We start from the raw sequence: 22,717 nt of genomic DNA, 5'->3' as shown, positions 1-22,717 counted from the left end.
TCTTATTTTGTGTGACAAAAGCCCTCTCCCAGGTCTCTCCCACGTTCACAAAAGGTCTCCTCTCTTCTTTCTTACATGAAAGGTGGTTTGGATCAAATCAAAAAGGAATAAGTTTGGATTTCGAATTCTATGAGATAGAGTTTTAAAAATCCAAAACTCTTTCAATTTTGCACCGAATCTATCCAATTTTTTTTGAAATTTTTATGGATTTTAGGGTACATATTATGCACCCTTTGCTAGTATCCATGCATGAAAATAAGGAGGAGGTGCTCAAGAGTTGGGCGCCCCTTATCTTGCCATGTTTGGATAAGCCTTGACTAGGTATTTGACCTAGACAAGGACTCTATCATATCTCTCTATATAAAATGAGTTTCTTTATGAAATTTTTGGAAAAGATATAGATTTGAGAGACCTTTGAGCCATCCAAAAATTAGAGATAAAGACCTTTGGGTCGTGGAGATATAAAAGACACAAGTTAGGATGTCTAGAGAGAGAAATGAGAAGAAGAAGAGGGTCTTCTTCTAGGGTTGTTTGTTTTAATATCTTTCCTCCCTCCATCTTGAGTTTTCTGAGAGCGTCTCAGATCTAAAACTCCTCCTTCTACTTTTCATCTTTGGAAGAGTCCAAATCAAGAAGAAGAGGTACTGACCAACCATCAAAGAAGGATCAGCGCAGTACTAGCATACTGTGCTGATTTCCTGAAGCAGGACTTCTGATCGAGATTCGTGGGCTCGTGTGGACGACTCCTAGAGGCCGGACGTGTGTGCAGCTTGCAACATCATCCTCAAACTCGGATCAGTGAGGTTAGAACGTCTAACATACAAGGTAATAGATCTGATCTATTGTTTAATACATACATTAGATGTAGTATAGAAACATGTTGATATGATCAACATGTAGTTCATGCTATATTTATATATTTTAATTTTTGATTTAATACTATATAATAATCATGTAATAGATCTTTGATCTAGGGATTCTCTGATTTTAAAAAATAATTTTGATTTATTTTAGTCTTCCGCTGTATGATCTTGAAAAAGTTTCAAGATCTAACCCTGAAACCCTAGATCTGGTTCCTACAGCCACTACCCTGCTCCACTCTCTGCAACGAATTTCGTGTGGCTCCACCACTCTCTGACAAGTCATGACAATGGACACCACTCCACTCTCCGGGCTCCACTACTCTCTGGCAAGTCGCAACAACAGACACCACTCCACTCTCGATAACAAACTCCACGTGGCCCTGAACGACCCCTGACGCCACTACTCTCCGTAACAAACTCCACGCGGCTCTGAACAGCCCACTATCAGGCGGTTACAGATGTCGCTGTCAATCCGTTACGCTCTTCATCTATAAAAAGGGGCCCCCAGATACGTTCTTCTCTAAGCTCAAAAAATCTATCCCAAAACTCTGCTAAAATTTCCACTCGGGTACTCCATTTCTGTTGAAATAGAGTACTGACTTGAGCGTCGGAGGGTCTTGCCGGAGCACCCCCAACTCCGGTTTAGACTTCTCTTGCAGGTCCTGCGGCGGCCGTGGTCATCTCGACTCCAACAATTCTGGCTTCGACGGAATTCTGCACCAATACTTATCATGTCCCAAATTTGGGATATAATATAGCCATGCTATCGAGGGACATAACCCATGATAACATGAAATCTATTAATCATAGTCAACTAAAATTTATCATAAATAAAATATAATAAAAGATTGATTCTATCATTTAAGTAATTAAATCAGGATTGGTTTAAAGCATCTAAATCCATGATCAAATATTGAACTCATGTTTCAAAATCTATAAATAGTTGATTACAAGATATGATCATCCAATAAACTAAGTTTCAATTATAAAATTTTCAAACTTACTATGTAGACTCTCAAGACTAGATCCTCTGTCATTCCTAATTTTATTCCTTTATAAAAAAAAAATATATAAAGAGCTACATCAGCTCAATAAGTAAAACCTACATTTCTTATCGGATTAAACATAAGTTCTTTTATAATAATAAAATATTTAAAAAATAATAGATATTATAAAAATAGAGTATTTCATATAATATATAATAAAATAAATCATAAAGACAATCATGCATGTATAAATTATGAATAATTCATAAACATGATGATTCATAAGTCGATTATGTCATGTATTTATATCATATTTTAAAATATCAGTCATAGATATTCATACTATGATTATTTTTTATTCGTGATAGGATTATCATTATAATCAACAAAATATTATAATTCATATTTATTACCAACTTTATACCTATTGATATAGGGCCATGTGTCGATTGACCCCACTTTAGTGAGATTGTTTGAGCCATTTGAGAGTCTTTAAAATATTTATATATTTTTTCTAGAACATACACATATGTAGATAAAAAAATAATAAAATTATACTTCATAAAAATACTATTTGGATAAAATATATTCATGAAATCAATGATCATAATAAAGTATGCTTTTTTATATTTCATATACTGATCTTTATTTTATAAAAAATATGATTTTATTAGCAACATATTATTTATATAAAAAATATGATAGTTTAAAAATAAATAAGGAGTATAAGTTCTACTTATCATGTTCACTCTATATTTTTAGACTTTGTTAGAAGAATTAGCTAATCATATTTAAAATATTAATTATAATCAATTTTTTAAATAAATTTAATAAAATTAAATAATAAAAATTCTGTTGATCAGGTAATCGATTCGATAAACCATCTGAGTACCAAATCGATTTGGATTCATCTTGTTGAGTCAACATGGATTCCTAAAAGAGGAAGGGATGGCTCGGTGCTAGAGTCCCAATATCTTTTTAGATAGAGAAAATGGATAAAGAGTAAGAAAGTAGAGAGATAAAATAGCAAATTAAGATCCTATCATCATCTAGAGAGAGAAAGTAGAAGAAGAGAAAAATACTAGAGAGAAGGGGAGAGTGACACGAGAGAGAGAACCCTTCTCTCACTTTTCTTTTTCTTTCTTTCTTCTTTCTTCTTCCTTTCTTGGCCGAATGGGGGAGGGATATGGGTGGTGGCTGGTGCTTCGATGAGGTGTAGTAGCATAGCTGGAGGTCAGGTAGTAGGCGATCGACAGTAGTGGGGTAGGAGATAGCCGATAGCAAGGAATAGTCGATGAAAAATCATGAAAAAATGGCCAAAATAGGGGAAGGCATTCTTGATAGAAATCCGATGGGATTCCGATGAATTCGACAACTAGTAGGGTTGCCTAAGGTTATGGAAAGGAGGGTAAGGGAGAGGAGAAATGAGGCCGAGCCCATACCTTAGTTCTGACGAGCCTATGATTGAGATTTTCGATGGTCATGGGTCTTGAAAGATCGATAAAAATAGAAAAGAAGAAAATGAGGAAGAAGAGAGGAGGAGAGTCGGTGTTTGTTGTGGAATCCTTGGAGGGAGAGGGGGGATTTATAGAACAAATGGGAGGCCAAATCCTCCCTAGAATCAGCTTTTTCTCTGATGAATTTGGGTGGAAGAAGATCCACGGGAGTCTCATCATATTCTTTTTTTTGTTTATATGCTCTAAGATTTGTACAGCTAAATGGATCAGGTATCACATTTTGCCCCATTTAAAAGAATGTAACTTAAGGTACCTTCACTCTTTTACAATTAAAGATACTTAGTCTTCAATTGTACTTCACTATACTTTTGTTGCATTACTCTAATCTAAACTAATTTTTCTATACTCGTCCATTGCCTAACCCTATGAATTATAAATCGAAATTGAAGTTCCTCTGATAATCAAAATATTACTCTGACACCATAAAATATAATACCTCAAATTTGAAACATAACACAACCATGCTATCAACGGATACCGCCTATGATAACATAAAGCCTATCAATCATAGTTAGATAAAATTTATTATAAATAAAATATAATAAAAGATTCAATTTTATTATTCATTTAAGTAATTAAATAAGATTGATTCAGAGCATCTACATCTAAGATCAAATATCAAACTTATATCTCAAAATTTATAAATAGTTGACTATATGTCCATGATCATTCAATAAATTAATTTTTAGCTATAAAATTTTCAAGCTTAGTACGTAGACTCTGAAGTCTGGTCTTCCATCATTCCTAATCTTATTCCTCTATAAAAGTAAAATAAAAATAAAATGGTATGAGCTACACTAACTCAATAAATAGAACCTATACTTCCTTAATAGATCAAGTATAATTTTTTTATGATAATAAAATATTTAAAAAATAATAGATATTATAAAAATAAATCTTCTATAGAGTATATAATAAAATGAGTTATAAAGACAATCATGTATGTATAAATTATAAATATTTCGTAAACATGATGGTTCATAAGTCATTCATATGATGTATTCATATCATATTTGAAAATATCACTCATAGATATTTGTGCTATGATCATATTTTATCCGTGATAGGATTGTCATCGTAATTGACAAGATATCATAATTCATATTTATTATCAATTTTATATCCATTGGTACAAGGCCATTTATTGATTGACCCCACTTTAATGAGATTGTCATAGCAATCTTAGAGTCTATAAAATATTTATATACTTTCTTAGAATATACACATATGTAAATAAAAAAATAATAAAATTCATGCTTCATAAATATACTATTTTCATAAAATATATTTATGAAATCGATGGTCACAATAAAATATACTTTTTTATATTTTATATATTGATCCTTATTTTATGAAAAATATGATTTTATCAGCAACAGATTATTAACATAAAAAATATGACAGTTTAAAAATAAATAAGGAGCATAAGATTCAATTATCTTGTTCATCCTGGATCTTTAGATTTCGTTAGAAGAATCAGTTAATCTTATTTAAAATATTAAATCATAATCAATTTTTTTAATTAATTTAATAAAATAAAATAATAAAATATTATCATTGATTAGATGATCGGTTCAATAGACCATCGAGGTACCAAATCGATTTGGAATCATCTTATCAGAGTTAACATGGATCCCTAGAAGAGGAAAAGATGGCTCGATACTGGAGTCTTTATGTCTTTTTAGAGAGAGAAAATGGATGAAGAGAGAGAAAATAGCAATATAAGGTCCTATCATTAACTAGAGAGAGAAAGTAGGAGAGAAAAATACTAGAGAGAAGCAGAGAGATACAAGAGAAAGACAACCCTTCTCTCTCTTTTCCTTTTCTTTCTTTTTTCTTTTTTCTTTTCTTTCTTCTTTCTTCTTCTTTCCTTTTCTTTTCTTCTTCCTTCTTGGTCAAATAGGGGAGGGATATGGGTGGTGGTTGGTGCTTTGATGGGGTGTAGCAGCATAGTTAGAGATCTGATAGCGAGCGACCGACGACGGTGGGGCAGGGGACAGCCGATGACGTGGATTGGCTAGCTAAAAATCATGAAAAAATGGTCAAAATAAGGGAAAGCATTCTTGATGGAAATCTGATGGGATTTCAATGAATCCAATGGTTGGTGGGCTGCTATGGTCTTGGAGAGGAGGGTAAGAGAGAGAAGAGGTGAGGCTAAATCCATATCTTGGTTCTGACGAGCCTATGACTGAGATTTCTAGTAGCCATGGGTCTTGGAAGATCAGTAAAAATAGGAAGAAGAAAACAAGGAAGAAGAGAGAAAGGTCTGTGCTTATCGTGGAATCCTTGGAGGGAGAGAGAGGATTTAGGTTGCATTTGATAGCTGGCAATCTATCCAGATTATCGACAATTTAAAGCGGGCCCATCAGATTACTATGTTTGGTATGCCTTTTGGATGGCAATCTATATTGCCTTCTAGGAGGCAATCTAGATTATCTTAGAGAGGGATGGCTATCCAGATTACCACTTCTTTAGCAATGTTGCAAAAAAATTTTGAACAAAATTATCCCTAAAAAAAATCATACAAAATTTGTCTCTCTAATTGCGGTGGCACCACTGACAGAGGCTAGCCCCACCGCCGCCTCCCTCTCCTCCCATCCTAATGGGCTCCTTCCATTCCTCCCACGATCATGGAGACGGCAACTCCATGGCGACAATGACGAAGAGGGGCATGGGCACCTCGTGAACTCTAAGATCTCTAAGGAGAAGTCCTCAAGCAAGAGTCCAAGTTCCTTCCATGCTGCGCCATTGCCTCTTTGCTCTCCCCCAGCTCTACATCACCTGCACCCCATGCCTTCTTAACCACTCCGTTTGGATTTGGGACCCTCCCCCTATCCTAATGTGCTCCTTCCATTCCTCTTATGGCTGTGGAGATGGTGACAATGATGAAGAGGAGCGTGGGTTCCTTGTGAACTTCAAGACCTTCAAGGAGAAGGTCCTTTTTGAGCAAGAGCCTCAGGTTCTCTCATACTGTGCTGCTGCCACTCTGCTCTCCCCCTAGCTCTCCATCGTTGGCACCTCGCACCTCCTTGGGCCCTCCATTCGGATCTGGGACCCCTACAACATCCTTCTCCTCTCACCTCTACTTGCGTTTGTGATCTCATTCGGAGGCCTTATAGACTGGGCCACGGAGGTATTTCTTCTTGCCCATGGTGAGTGCGAGGCTGACCTATGATTAGATCTAATTGACGGGTGGTGGCCGATAGCGGGGCTGACCTCCAAGAGGGAGTAGCCAGGCTAGGGCTTTGGTCGTATTCAAGATGTGAGGTTTACTTTCATGTACACGTCACTGTTGGATCAAGCAAGGATCACTGTAGTTTTTATTTGTATCAAACACACGGTAATTTAACTTAGGGATATTTTGAAAATTTGATTTCACATTACTGGTAATCTGATTGTCATACCAAACATGTGAATCAAGATTTTCAATAATTTTACTGTAATATCACTTGCATGTACCAAATATAGTAATCAACATTACTGACAATTTAATGATGACAATCTATCTTGAAGGCAATACATACTACCTTCTAAGATTATCTGACGATGTACCAAACATAACCTTATAGAACGGAGGGGAGGCCAAATCCTCCCTAAAATTGGCTTCCTCTCTGATGAATTTGGATAGAAGAAGACTTCCATGGGAGTCTTCATCGTATTCTTTTTTTTTTTTTTTGTTTCCATGTCCTAAGATTTGTGCAGCTCAATGGATCGGATATCACATATCTAGTATACATATATTTCACATAACACTAGCATGTGCATCGAGCTTTATAGTATATCATCAAAATAGCAGTTTTAAGCGTGCATATAATATATCATCAGATTAATAGTTTCATTCTGCCACAATTTAGTTAAACCACTAATATTGTTTCTATTATTTGATTATAATCTTTATAATAATAATATTATTATTAGTATAAATTGATTTTGATTTTTTTAGTATTTAAATTGATCATAGTTATGATTCAGTCTATGACTAGCAATTATAGTACCATGTATTTACTTGTGATGAGATTATGTACCATATCATACTTTAGCCTGTGATTGGCAATCATAATACCACATCTACTCATGGTGAAGCTGTACATAGGGTCACATTCCAGTCTGACTACTATAATACCATGTTTTAATCTATAATGACGCCGCATACAATGCCAAGCTCCAATATGTAACTAGCAAATTATGTATAGTACCATGTTTCATTAGCGGTGCTCCATGTACAGTATTGTGACTAGTCCAAACATTTTAGTTTTAAAGTATCTTACATTTCTATAAATTATTTATTCATGGTTTACTTGCCTTAATTAAACATAAATTAATACTTATCAAAATAAATAATAATATAATGCATGCTATATCATGACACATATGCATATATAAAGTATTTGCAATTATACAGATGTATGTATAAAATATCCTTAATCATGTAGATAGTCGTGCTTAGGGATCTTTACCTCTATTGGTAGCCAAATCTAACTCAACAAATCAACTTTAGCCTGTAGATTGCCGAATTTAGCTTAGCATCAATACTTGATATAATAAAATCCAAAAATCAACCTACTCACTTATTTAAATAATCATATCCTAGTTTTCTAATTTTTGAATTTCAAAATTTTAGCTTTTTAGCCTAACTCTAGTTCTAGGTTTTCTACAACCTACTGTAATAATTAAATGAAATTCAAGAAAATAGATGACTAAGCTTTTACTTCGATTATTGAGCTCATAGAGCCATATTTTAGTCTTCTTTGGGTTTGGACTACCGTCCAGTTATACAATTATCAATTCCAGATTAGAAAATTAGGAAAGAGAGTAAAATTGGAAATGATCCTATACTAGACTGGGGTACCAGTGAAAGCGTGTTGGGTCCTGCTTGACTTGGGAGGCTAGAGAGAGTTCTAGAAAGAGGTACAAAGAGACAGAGAAAGGAGGAGAGAGAGCAGAAGGCGAAACAGGGCCTCGGGCTCGTTCATTTGGGAGAAGAAAGAGCGGAAAATAGAGAGAAAAGAGAGAAGAGAAAAGGGAGGAAGAGAAAGAAGAGGAAGAGGAAGAGGAAGGAGGTAGACCCATGGCGACTGTGCTCACTAGTGCATGTTTGATGCTGCGCGGTACTCTCGGCCATGGGCAAGAAACAGGGAGAAAAAGGCCAAGAGAGGGAACATGATTTGTGGTGGTGAAATAGGAAACGACTTATGTTGTCGTCTAAGTGCTTAGGCGTGAGAGAAAGGGAAAGAGGAAAGTGGGATGAGGAATGAGAGATCAGACTCACTATTGTGGTAGTGGTGGTCCTTGGTGGTGAGACAAAGGTGGCGATTTTAGCCACAAGGTAGAATAGTGGAAAAAAGAGAATAGGGACTTCTCAGTAGCCCGATTAGTGACCTGCCGCAATTGGCTCGTCTTGGAGTAGGGAGGTAGAGCGAAGAAAGAGAGAGATAGAGGGAAAGAGGCTCGGGTAGGGCTCGTCGGCATCAAAGAGGGAGAGGGGGAAAGGGAGAAGAACAGTAGGGGTTTTGAGTGGATTAAATAGAAGAATGGAGGCGATTGCCTCATCCTCCCCTGGTCATTCGTGGCTAATCGGTAGCCTGTCAATGGGCACCACAAGATTGGGCAAACCCCCATTCTCCCCCTTCCATGTGGTATTTTAGAAACCATAGATTGCCATATGAAACAAGGGAATCAAGCAAGGTTTGGAGCAATAGGTGGTAATTTTATTTGTTTTATTAATTAAAGCATGATCAAATTATTTCAGATCATGATTTTGACATTTGATCGCAATATGGGGAATTGGAGTCATTATGATGCAGCGTTGTGCAAAAAATAATGTTAGACCACTACTTACCAACTCCACATTTCCCCAAATTGAATGGCTCCAAATGATCATGATGCTAGGACCACCATTATTGTTATTCCGAGCCCTACAACACCGTGACGTAAAGCTTAGTACAGAAAAAGTGTAGGAACTCTGGGATAATCTTTTTTAATCTGAAAAAGCCACAATTAAAGTCTTAGATACAACATGCTAAAGCTTTATTTGTGTCCGCATATATGCAATGTTATATTATTAAGAAAACTTTGGTTCTGAGATCGAAAGGGGTTTCTGGAGGCCAAATGACTCCACTTGGTTATGTATTCTTCCTCCAGCTCTCTGCTAGTCTTTATTACGATTTCTGAATAAGGCGATGATCATGTAATGACATCGATGGTAAGTTGTCAAAGTTTACATATGCGTATGTTCTTCATTTAAGGATATGCATAGGTGGCAAATAATCAAGTACGATATGTTACCTTTGATGCCATGCAAAAAGAGGATGAACTAATTAGAAGGAGTGTTGAAGTCCACGGTCTTTGTTGCAATCCCTTCAGACTTGAGATTAAAAGTCAGCAACTACGTACGTATCAAAACTGAAAAATTAAAATCTGTTCCTTTGTAATTGTATGAAATATTTTTCTTCAGGATGGAGGGTAAGAGTTTATGTGATGATAAAGAGGTTCGTTAATCCTGGTTATCCAATTGATGCTTTCAGATTTTTGATAACAATTATTGGATCGATTATCTTTGCCTAGCTAACTAGTCCAGTATTTAATACGTATAGAATTCGCTAGCATGTGGAATATACTGGTATAGTGCCATTATTCACGCCAAACCTCCATAATTTAGTCGGTTAATTGGAATTCTTGGCTGAATATATATTGCCAGATTATGCTCTTAACTATTAGGCATTATTAGAAAGTATGATGGACACAACCGCCAGGCTCCATCAACTCACAACCGAGGATGCAAACTCAATAGATGTTGCTTCAATTGACCAATGGTGATCGGTATGGATCATGGTCTACTAAAATGCCCCAAATTGAGAGACATGGAGCATGCTGAATCATACTGGTGGTTAACTGGTGCGGTTCGGATGTTAGATTCAGAATATCGACGAAAATAATGCAAGGAAGAAAGAAAGAAAGGAAAAGAGGGAGAGAGGAGAAGAGGGAAGGAAAGAAAAAAGGCTAGCGGTTGGCCATCGAGGCCTCCAGGGCTCCGCAGTCTTCTAAGAGATATGAGAAGAGAGAGATAGAGAGAAAGAAAAATAGAGACAAAAGAAGGGAAATATGGTGGAGAGGCCATTGGAGGGCCGCTGGATAGCCGTCGTGGCAGTTCGACGGCCCAAAATAATCCTGTAGCCACCATGAGTTTGAAACAAGGGTGAAGCTCCTATTTCATTGTGATTTTTTAAAAATATGATATATAGTGAAGCCAACAATGAATTTGCCTACTTCACTTACATGATGGCTACTTGATAACCCTCCGACAGCCTCTTCACCATCTTTCCCTCTCTCATCTTTTCTCCTTTTCTCTCTCTCTTTATCCTTTCTACTCTTATTTTCTCTTGTGAAGGATCGCGAAGCCTGAGAGGCCTCGATGGCTCTCCATGGCCACCGTCGACATCTCTATCAGCCTCCCTTTTCTTCTCCCTCTCTCTCCTTCTTGACATCTTTGCCAGCCTCCTTTTTCTTCTCTCCCTCTCCCTCTCTCCTCCTCTCTCTCTTTTTCTTTTTGGTTCATCCCTTGTCTCAGTGTCAGTTTAGGCCCAGTACGGTTCAGTACAAGGGTGTATCAATTCATACCACTGATTGACTAGCACGAGGTCCGATCAAGTCGATGATCCTTGGTATGGATAGCTGGCTATATGATTGATGTTGTATATCGAAGCATATACGAAGCAATCTTGATTGATGGATACTGTTGCGGAGGTGACCTGCTGATCGGATAGACCACTTTCTTTGAGGTGCGCCCAAGACGACTTGGTAAAGTCGCACCAAATGTGGATTCAGGGCCATCGACTTAACTATTCACACAGGTAAAGCCTCCGATGAATATCCATGACTAACAACCTTGAAGGTTGGCTGGCGGAGTTTCTCCTTATTACATGATCAAATTATGGTCCAACGGCTTAAAGAATCAGGCCTAACAAACTTACAGATTTTGATTAACAGCCTACGAGCTCAACCTCCATATAAAAGAGGTATGAAGGGGACCTAAGATAAACAAGCTACATTGGGAGGAGAACCAGAAGAAAAGCACTCTGCTCTCCCATATCCTCTCTTTCTTTTCTCTTTATTGTTCCCAAAGCTCGGCTAACTTAAGCATTGGAGGGTCCCCACTGGAATACCCTCAGTGAGTGTGGACTTTCTTTATAGGTTTCTTTCAGTGTTTCAACTCTCAGATGACATTCAGTTCTAGCCACATCAGCACCCTCCTGGAGTTTTGCGATAATAGATTGGCACTGGAGAAAGGGTATGAGCCCTCTTCGAGAGGAAAGAAGCATGGTGTGAATGAGAGCACAGAACTCCATGCCTCTCATTGACAATCCATCCATTGCAGCCAGCGCAGTGCTGCCCGTGGGTCCATTATAGTGAGCCCTTGACCATAATAAATCCATCGCGCTCGATGCCCTGGCTCACTAGATCTAGGTGCTGACCGGTACCATGTAGCGACTCCAATAAGTGATGGAGTACCAACAGTAAGCTGAATCTGAAGGAAGAAAAATTGTTTCTCTTCGGATAACCCAGATTGCATCTACAAATTTTTCTATTAATCTACATGAATAAGGATCAAATCCTTATCTAATTAGTAGTGAAACTAGAGATCAAATCTCAAATAATCTGAATTAAACCTTCACAGAAGTTCGGATGTGCGGACCCTCTACTTCACATGCACGCCAGATGCTGTAGAAAAGCAGGATGAACTCCGATCGAATCACCTTCGCAACTCAATCAAATGAGGGAGGAGAGGTGCTAGTGTGACACCTCACACCAGCAAGGGGGATACCCAAGAAGGGCTCCACGCCAAGGAGAAAGGGGCGGTGCCAAGGGGAGACACCAAGGATGAGAAGATGGGCCTCTCTCTCTCTCTTTTCTCTTCTCTCAATCTGATTTGTTTGCTATGCATCCATAGGTAGAGACCCTCTCTATTTATAGATGAGTCCCATGACCCAATAAGTATAGGACTTCTATCTCAAATCTGATTTGAATCAGTCCAATACTCATGAAAGAAGGATTCCTACATGAGATAAAATTCCATCACTTATGATAACCACTTTGTACCTAATCCCTTACCCATATGGGATGCCCCAAACTAGCATCATTCTAGGTGTTGGTCAGCTCATATGAAATAAAAATCTTAGTGTAAGAAGGATTTCTCATATCTCATCCAAAATGGATTCGATTCGAATCTAATTCGAAGCTGGTTCGAAATAATTTCGAAAGATTGTCAATCCTAAACTCTTTAGGACTTTTGTATCAAATCTAATTTAAAATTTTAATTTAATTAAATCTAATTAATTCAGATCTAATCTAAAATTAATTAGTACTTAAATCTAATCTTTTATATGCTCCATAGATCATAGATCAGAAACTGTTCATCCTTGAAATCGAATCTGAACCTCATATGTAGTACTAGCTATACATAGTCAGCTCTTCAATTCCATTTGACCCATAACTTAATTCTCAATCAAGTTAGTTTATATGTTCAATCAAGTCAAGTACTTTCAAATTGGATATATAAACATAGATCAATTTCTTCCTACTTTGTCTGACTTGTGTGCATGACTCCATAGGTTTAAATACTAAGCCGGTAGCACAGGAACCAATTCTGCACTAATCGAGATATCATCTAGTAATGGTTCTCGACATCCAGATAGATTGAATTATCACAAAAGAATATTACATAACCCATACACATGGTTATCGCATAATTCATCCTTTTGACCCTGAATGCTCTAGGATAGTCTCAGGTTAACTGTCAATCGAGATTGCTTGATCCACATTGTATTTCAACCTTTCAAATCCATCTCATGGATTATCTTGGTCAAGCTTTACTGAATTGAAATACAGCGATGCATCAACTTCAATAATCGGAGGGGTCAATCTTATCTTGATCCATACACAGATTTTAAAGTACTTGACTGTATCCAGTAGCCTTTCGTTACTGTATTAGAAATTTAGATAGTTCGATACTAAAGCACAGTAATTGCTTGTAAGTCACTATGGTGATCTTAGGTCTGAAGGACATAAATATCCATGTGCTTCGCGAGCAGCTCTTGACAGCAGAATGCTTAACAGGTAAGTCACTTATTCAGTGATGATGTACTCTTATATTTCACTTGTATGCCATATCAGTGTCACCACACTCCTTGGTTAAGAGGACAACAATTCATATGGTACACAACAACCTCCACTCAATAAATATCATCATCCTGTAATGACGTATCATTTGGTCGCAATATGTTTAAGAACTATACGATAAATCCTCTCTTTATCGTATACTAACATAGTTCTAAAGACTTCATCACAATACAAGAGTTCAAGGAAGATGTATCTTTATGATAAAAAATACCAAAATAACTATTATTCATTTATCAATAACTCATATACAAAGAAGAACTCAATCGTCACATGATTGACTTTAGGACATAATTTTCAACAACTCCCACTTGGACTAAAGCCAATCGGGGTAGTATCTTATACCCATCTTCCATTTGAAGTCATTGAACTCTTTGATCCTAAGAGCTTTAGTGAAGACGTCAGCTGAGTTCTCCTTTTCATTGATTTTCTGAAGCTCGACGTCATCTCGATTCACGATCCCTCATACCAAATGATAGTGGCGCAAAACATGCTTGGTGCGATGGTGTGACTTTGATTCTTTCGTCTGAGCTATGGCACTGTAGCTGTCACAATACAGCAGAACAGGCCATCAATAGAAGGTGTAACTTTCAGCTCATGATGAACTTCCATAACCACACCACCTCCTTTGCAGCATCTGATGCAGCAATGTATTCCACTTCACATACAGAATCGGCTACAGTATGTTATTTGAAACTCTTCCAGTAAATAGCTCATCCATTCAAGGTAAATACGTAGTCCGACATGCTTCTGTTATCATCACAATCTGACTAAAAACTGAAATCAGTATATCCCACAAGTTTCAAATCAGTGTCTTCATAGAGAAGCCATTAGTCTTTAGTATTTCTCAAATACTTAAGAATTGCTTTTGCAATCTTCCAATGCTTCTCACCCAGATCAGACTGGTACCTATTCATTATCCCTAGTGAATAGGCACATCTGGCCTCATACATATCACAGCGTACATGATAGATCCCACTGTCAAAGCATATGGTATTCTATTTATACGCTCTCTCTCCTCAGGAGTTATCGAACAATCTTTTTGGAAAGAGTAATTCCATGACCAATAGAAAGATAGTCTTTCTTAAAATTATCATATTGAATCGCTTCAACAAGATATCGATGTACGTGAATTGGGAAATCCAAACAACCTTCTAGATCTATCCCTATAGATCTTCATCCCTAGAATATAGTATGCTTCTCCCAAGTTCTTATGAAGAACTGTGATGATCCCACAGCTTCACACTCTGTAAAGTTGGGATGTCATTTTCTAGTAACAGTATGTCATCCACATACAGCATAAAGAAGATGATTACAGAATTAGAAGTCCACTTATAGATGCAAGGCTCTTCTCCGTTCCTAATGAAGTAATTGTTTTGATCACCTTATCAAAATATATGTTCTAACTCTAGTTATCTATTTAAGTCCATAAATAGATTTTTCAGCTTGCACACTTTGACTCATTTATAGATGTGAACTCTTCAGGTTGTATCATATACATCTTTTCTTTCAGCTTCTCATTAAAAAAAAATGATTTGGACATCCATCTGTCAGATCTCATAATTTAAGTATACAGCGATAGCAAGCATAATCTAGATGGATTTGAGCATTACTACAGAAGAGAATGTCTCGTCATAATCAATACCATAATACTGACAGTAACCCTTGGCAACTAGATGGGCATTATAGGTCTCTACCTTCCATCCGCTCCTTTTTTTCTCTTAAAAATTTATTTATACCCCATGGTTTTATCCTTTGGATGAATCAACTAGTGTCCATACACCATTGATCTCCATGGACTCCATCTCGAACTTCATGACCTCAAGCTATTTCTGAGAGTCGGTCTTTGTATGGCCTCCATATAGGTGATCGGATTTCATCGTTCTCCTCAAGTTCAATAGAATTACCATCCTAGATCAAAAAATTATAGTATTTGTCCGACTGATGTGGTACTCTATCGGATCTCCTTAATGGTGCCTTTACTAATTTCGAATTTGATTCACTAATCAAATCTAATTCTATATGTGTCGATCCTTCCACCTCATGAACTTCATCAAGTTCAATTTTACAGGCATTAGCTCCTCACCAAAGAACTCTTTTTCCAAAAAGACTGTCCGACTGCTGACAAACATCTTTTATTCTACAGCAAAGTAGAAGTAGTACTCTTTAATTTTTTTTGGATATCCTACGAACAAGCATCTATTGGACTTAGGTCCAAGCTTGTCCATCTTTAAATGCTTGACATAAACTGGACACCCCCAGACCCTAAGGTGTGAGAGCACTGGCTTACACCCAGTCCATTTCTCATATGGAGTTTTATCGACAGACTTGCTCGTCACCTTATTTAAAATATAGCAGGTAGTTTTTAGAGCATATCCAAAAGAAGATTGATAAACTCGCAAAGCCCATCATGGATCAGACCATGTCTAACAAGGTTCAATTTCTCCTCTTCGACATCCCATTATGTTGTGGTGTTCCAGGAGGGATCTATTATGAGAGAATCTCATTCTCTTCTAGATATGTCAGGAATTGACTGGTGAGATATTCATTACCTTGATCTAACCGAAGGATCTTAATACTCTTCTCAGTCTGTTTCTCTACTTCAGTATGAAATCGTTTGAACATTTCAAATGATTCTAACTTATGCTTCATAAGATAGATATGTCCATATCTCGATAGATCATCTGTAAACGCAATGAAGTAGAAGTATCCTCCTCTGGCACTTATGTTCATAGATCCACATACATCAGTGTGCATTAGACCTAAGTTATCACTGGCTCTTTCACCTTTTTTCTTAAAAGGTAACTTAGTCATCTTACCAAGTAGACAAGATTCGCAGGTAGGCAATGATTCACAATCATCTACCTCAAGGACACGTTTCTTGATCAACTTGTCAATCCTATTCTTGTTCACATGACCAAGCCTACAATGCTAAAGATATAATTCACTGACATTATCTAACTTAGGGTATTTACTGGCTATATACATTATACTAACAGATCGTGATATTATGTATATGTCATGTTTTAATTATCCATGTATAATTACAGTATCATTCATAATGATATCATAAAAATCATCCTTTATTATAAACTTGTAATCAAGTTTGGCCAAAAGGCCTACAGAGATGACATTCATCATAAAAAGGGATAATAATGACAATCATCTAACATGATACTACTGAACTCGAAGACAAGCTGCAAAGTTTTCAAAGTCAGAACTTGAACAAGACTTCCATCTTTAACATTAAAGAACCGCTCGTCCTCTCAAAACTTTCTACTTACCTGTAGTCCCTGCAACGAATTGGATATATTAATCAAACTTTCGATATCCAATATCTAAGTAGTAGTATCATAAATAGAGAAATTATAAGAAGTTATCATATAAGTACCTTACGAAGCAACCATTTGCTTCTTTCTCTTGTTTTTAGGTCTATTTGGATCAAGGGTGAAAGAAGAGTGCCTATAAGTCAATCGTAAGTGTGTTGCGATGGGACTTTCTTTAAAATTTTCCAACTCATGAAATGATATTTAGTATTTGAGATATTGATTCATCATATTAGCTGCATCTTATTATGTCTAAGATTATGATGAACCCCAAAGATTAGGATAATGATTTTAGAAGACATGAATTGATCATGCTAGTGAGACCTAAAATCCTAAAATCCTAATATTAAATATTTCTGATCGTAGGAGCATTGAGTCGGAGATCAATATTTTAGATAGACTGACACATCCTATGCATGCTCAATGGAGAGGGTGGCAGATCTCACTAGCCACTTGTGTGAGACACTAATACAAAGATGTGGGTGCTCATTTGAGAAATGAGTCCATTGAATTGACTCGATGAAAGAGAACATCTAATGGAAGCCTTATTTGCATGTAAAAGATGGTTCTCTAAGTGAGAGTTGTGCAAGTGATCCTTAGACCTGAAACCATCATGGAATCTTGTGCACATGAACTCATATTTTGGTTCATACCCAGGCATGGCATTAAGATATGTACGGAGTGTTCTGGATATGGTGGAGTGTGTATGAAGGTTGTGAGTATGTCAATATGAAATCGATCACTCCTAGTAAGAGGAGATCGCATTCTGTATATTCTCAATCCTAGATGACTCAGAAAAGTCTTTTGGCCAAAAGCAAGAAGGAGATTAGAAAGAGTTTCTAATGCTTCTTCATTGGAGTCATTATTGATTAATTGAGAATCGATATGAATATGTATTTGAGTTTGACATGATTCTATACTCATGAACATATTCAGGGTACAAAGATAATCGAAAGATTAAATTGCACGATAATTTATCATTGAAGGATATATTTGGTATTTTTATCAAATTCTATATCTTCTGGGTAGTCATGATATATTGCTAGATGTCAATCTTGACTTATAAATTTTTGATCAATTAAAGAGTTTAATTCGATTGTCAATTAGAAATGATTCTAATTATTGAACTCGGGTTAGCTCGATTGGACCTAAATCGATTAGATTGAAATCTAATCAAATTTGATCAACTTATACCGAACTACTGTTGGCTAGATATGGAACCCAATGGGTCACATATATATAGAAATTGGCCAAGGGCCTTTTTGAAAAAGGTTGATTGGAATTTTGGATTCAATCAGGGTTCCGGTAAGCATGCTAGCACGTGTGAAAACCCTTGCTCTTTTGGAGACCAATTTGGTCCCATCCCTTGCTAATTAGCTAGCCCAATTTGATAGATATTTGGGTCAGATCATATCATCTAGAAGTAATCAAATTGGGGCACCACATCCCATGTTAACACCAATTATGAATAGTCCAAGTTGTGGTGGACTCTTGGTGCAAAACAGGTTCTGCGTACAAGTGTTGGCGTGGGCAGAAAAAAAATATTATTTTTTGTGAGACTAAAATTATGTGTGATAGCTCACATCACCCTTCATCCTTTGGTACACATCTCAAAGCATTAGATATATTTTTTGTGAAATTTTTGAGGAAGAGAAAAAATTGAAAAAAGAAGGATGTCTTGCGTGCGCGCAGAAGCATCGCATCTCTCTGTGATTTGGAGAGTCATTCTCCCTATCAAATTCTTTAGATTAGAAAATTTTTGGTAAACATTCTACATTTGATAAGCTATTTTTGGTAATTTTTTTAGAATTTTTTGAGACTTATCTAGCTGTCACATGGATGCCATAAGTCGGTCCTAATGCCTGCACGCGTGGTAATCAGCACTCACGTGAAGAAGTATGAGCATAGCATCCTTCTGTGAGAATTTATCACTATTTATGATTTTCTAGAATCTAGATTGAATTTTCAATCCACATAAATTTTTGAGGATTTTTTTATTTAAGAAGGGATATGAAAATATTCCTTCTTTGGTTGCATGCACGCAGACTAGGGTGCTGATCGATGTATCATGGATAAGAGTCCTTCTGCTTGATGGAACTCTTATCTTGATAATCAGATCAGATAAGCCTTTTGGGATAAGGCATGTCCCTCTCTTTTGGCATCTCTTTGGTGGCTATAAATAGGCTGGGGCATTGGGTATCCGATGGATCAAAGAGGGATTTCCAATTTTTCTCCTGTTGCTCTCCTTTCTTTCTTACAACCTATCTTAGTTTTAGGACAAGGCTTTGAGATTTAAGACAAAGCCTTATCTAGTCCTAACAAGGATTGTAAGGGTCCTAAAGAAGGAGAATCAGAAGTTCAAAGGAGGTTCTAAGAGGGTGAGGTCAGGTTCTTCAAAAAACTTGATCGATACGAGGCTAGTCGAGTTCTAGGAGCTAGAACTTTTGAAGCAAGGTGAAGAAGGAGCGATGTCTTTGGTTCAATTTTCGTGTGGATCACCATTGGAGGGCGGACACTTAGACGTCTTGTGAAAATTGAGATTAGCGCTATAGGTATTCTTCTTATCCTAATTTATATTTATTATGCTTTGATTAATTAGTCAAGAGTTTCTGGGCATTAGGGCTTCCGGTGCATTGGGTGTTTGAATGAAAATTTTAAACACCTAACCCTTCCACTGTGCCACCAAAATCCAAACAGTGGTATCAGAGTCTATCTTGATTTATGTAATCAAAGATTAAATTATTATCTTGATTATGATCAAGCATGAGTTTTTGGTTTGGTTCAAGTCGGGTCAAGGGTTGAACCCGATTGAACATCCAAATCCTATCATATCTTAGAGATATGTTTTAAATATAAAATACATGATGTATGTGTAGAATTTTCTTAGTAGCTTAGTACTCTAATTGGAGTTCATCACCAGGCCATCCGATCATAAGAGAAAGTAGGGTTTAGAGACCCTCTCTTCTTATTCAATAGGATACTCTTATGACGTGTAGGGGTGCCACTGTGATGTTTCAAAAAGAAGAACCGCAAAAAAAAGTTTTATATTTATGCATATTATTAGAACTTCATGCATATATGATATGCTTGAGATGTTTAGTTATAATCATATTGTATGATTCTGCTTCCATATCTTAGAGATATGATAAGATGCCATAATTAGTTGTTATGATTATTAAGATATAACTATTATAGTGCATTCTTGTGATAGATTGAATTAGGATGTGTCTGAGACTATTAAAGCCCTCATAAAAATCATATTAAGTCGTAGTATTGTAAACCAGAAGTTGACCTATATTCTTGAATCGATAATTAATTAGTATTTAAGGAGTGTTTCAAGTGCGGTGGTTATTTAATTGGTTCTGTTACTGATCTGGCCAATTTTATTGGTGTCTAAGAAAAGCAATGGGGGGACCCCACCAATCTTAATACTTTTCTGACCAATTGGATTAGTTTGAATTTTGAATGAAGGTAGCTTAGTATTTAAACACTGCTAAGGGCCTTCCTTCATGCTAGATTAATGTTACATCATGAACTATGGCTAGTTTGTTGTGTTACCATAAGGCTTGTTATAAGGATTGATATAACATAATCCTAGTGCATAAAAGATGCTTACGGTAATTTTGGATATACTGCTTTGTTGTGCTAACACAAGGGCAGTTATATTTGATTTTGACTATGTTAAAATGAAAGGTCTTACTTAACTAAAATATTATAGCTTGTTGTATTAACACAAGGCTAATAATATTTTAGAGGCTAAGATAAAATATTGAGAATTGCATGAGATGTAATTGGAAAGATTTTTCTACCTATGAACTCATAAGGGTTTGTTGTGTTAACACAAGATCATTATAAGGAATTAGAAACTCAATTCCATTAAGATAAATATAAAATATATCTCGTTTACCATAAGAGAGGGCTATGGTATATGATAAAATAGTGAAAGATATAACTAGTTTTAAAAGTCCTCATCTAGTTATGCATGTCAAACATGAGTGGTCTGCTTATACTATTATTTTATATAGATTTATGTCTACATTATGGCTTCTTTATTTTCACTCCATGATACAATAAATAAAACTATGTTGATCGATACAACTATGTGGATTGGTTAAGGAACTTACAAATTAGGTTTATATCAGAAAAGAACTCTAATATTCTGGATATTTCTAACCCTAGTTTGGTCAGTAATAATGAGAAGGTAATGATGTCTGTATAGATATTATTTATGATAAATTTAAAAATTAAGAGTATAATTGCAAGAATAATCTTGTAAGATTGAAGTAGGGTGCAAGTATAACACCAAAAGGTATGTATATGATACAGACCTATTGAGTGATTCAGACTCTGATATTTGGATATTGGATACCACCAGTAGATCGTACTTTTGTAGTTCGTTATTGCAACTACAGAATATCAAAGATCTAAAAAGAGGTAACCTCGAGCTTTATGGTGCACGTAGAGAGTCCATTAACGCAGAGGCTGTGGGAATCTATATGCTTGATTTACTTTCAGGCAAAATTTTAGAATTAAAAGACTGTTATTACATGTCAAAGGTCATTAGAAATATTATTTCTATACCTTTGTTATTAAAACAAGGTTATGAAATAAAGCTAATGAAAAATAGATGCTTCATTTTTTTTTTAATAAATTTTATGGTAGTGGTTATATTGATAATAATCTTTTAATTCTTACACTCAATAAAAATATTTTTTATATTGAAAGAAATATGAAAAGAAAGAGAGAAAATATGAATGTCACATATCTCTGGCATTGTCTCCTTGGTCATATTAGTGAGTCAAGGATAAACAAGTTATACAAAGAAGAATTCTTTGATCCAAATGATTATGAATCATTGGGGACTTATAAATCTTGTCTCATGGGTAAGATGATCAAGACTCTATTTTCTTAATATGGAGAGAGGACAAGTGAGTTGTTAGCTCTAGTACATATAGATGTATATGGACTGATAACAACTCAGGCCAAAAGAAGATACTCCTATTTTATTACCTTTACAGATGATTTATTAAGGTTTGAATATGTGTATCTTATGAAACATAAATTTGAAGCTTTTGATAAGTTCAAGGAGTATCAAGGTATGGTCGAGAAACAAACTGAAAAAGTATCAAAGTTCTTCGATCTAATCGAAGAGGAGAGTACATATCCAGTGAATTTCTTGATCATCTTAAAAGTAAAGGTATTCTCTCTAAATGGATCCTTTCTTATACACCTCAGTTAAATGATGCAGCAGAAAGGAGAAATCGCACTTTAATGGATATGGTGCGGTCTATGATATGCTTCACCGATCTCCCAATATCTTTCTAGGGATAATGCCTTAGAGACTATCACATATATATTAAACAGAATACTTTCAAAGTCTGTTGCAAGCACTCCATATGATATATGGAATGGAAGAAAGTCTAATCTTAAACATCTTAAGACTTTGGGCTGTCCTACTTATGTCAAAAATATTTTTGGACATAAGCTTAATGCTAGATCAGACAAGTGTAGGTTTGTAGAGTATCTTAATAAAATTAATGGATATTATTTCAACCATCCTACTGAACAAAAGGTGTTTGTTAGTAGGCACGCTACTTTTTTGAAACATGAATTTATCCAAGAAGGAGGCGGTGGGAGGAATATTGAATTTATGAAAGTTCATGATTTATAAATCGATCCAGAAATATCAGTGGTGGACCACAAGAAGATCCTCAATCAAAAGTACCCAAGGATGAGGTACATCCACTATACACACCTCCTCTTCGAAGATCAGATAGAGTGCGTCAAGCATCTCTGAGATATAATTTTATCATTGAGAATAACAATTCTATCAACATCATTTAGAATGTTGA

Source organism: Elaeis guineensis, chromosome 9, assembly GCF_000442705.2.
Source record: "Elaeis guineensis isolate ETL-2024a chromosome 9, EG11, whole genome shotgun sequence".
Lineage (NCBI taxonomy): Eukaryota > Viridiplantae > Streptophyta > Magnoliopsida > Arecales > Arecaceae > Elaeis > Elaeis guineensis.
This window is presented reverse-complemented; position numbering follows the sequence as displayed.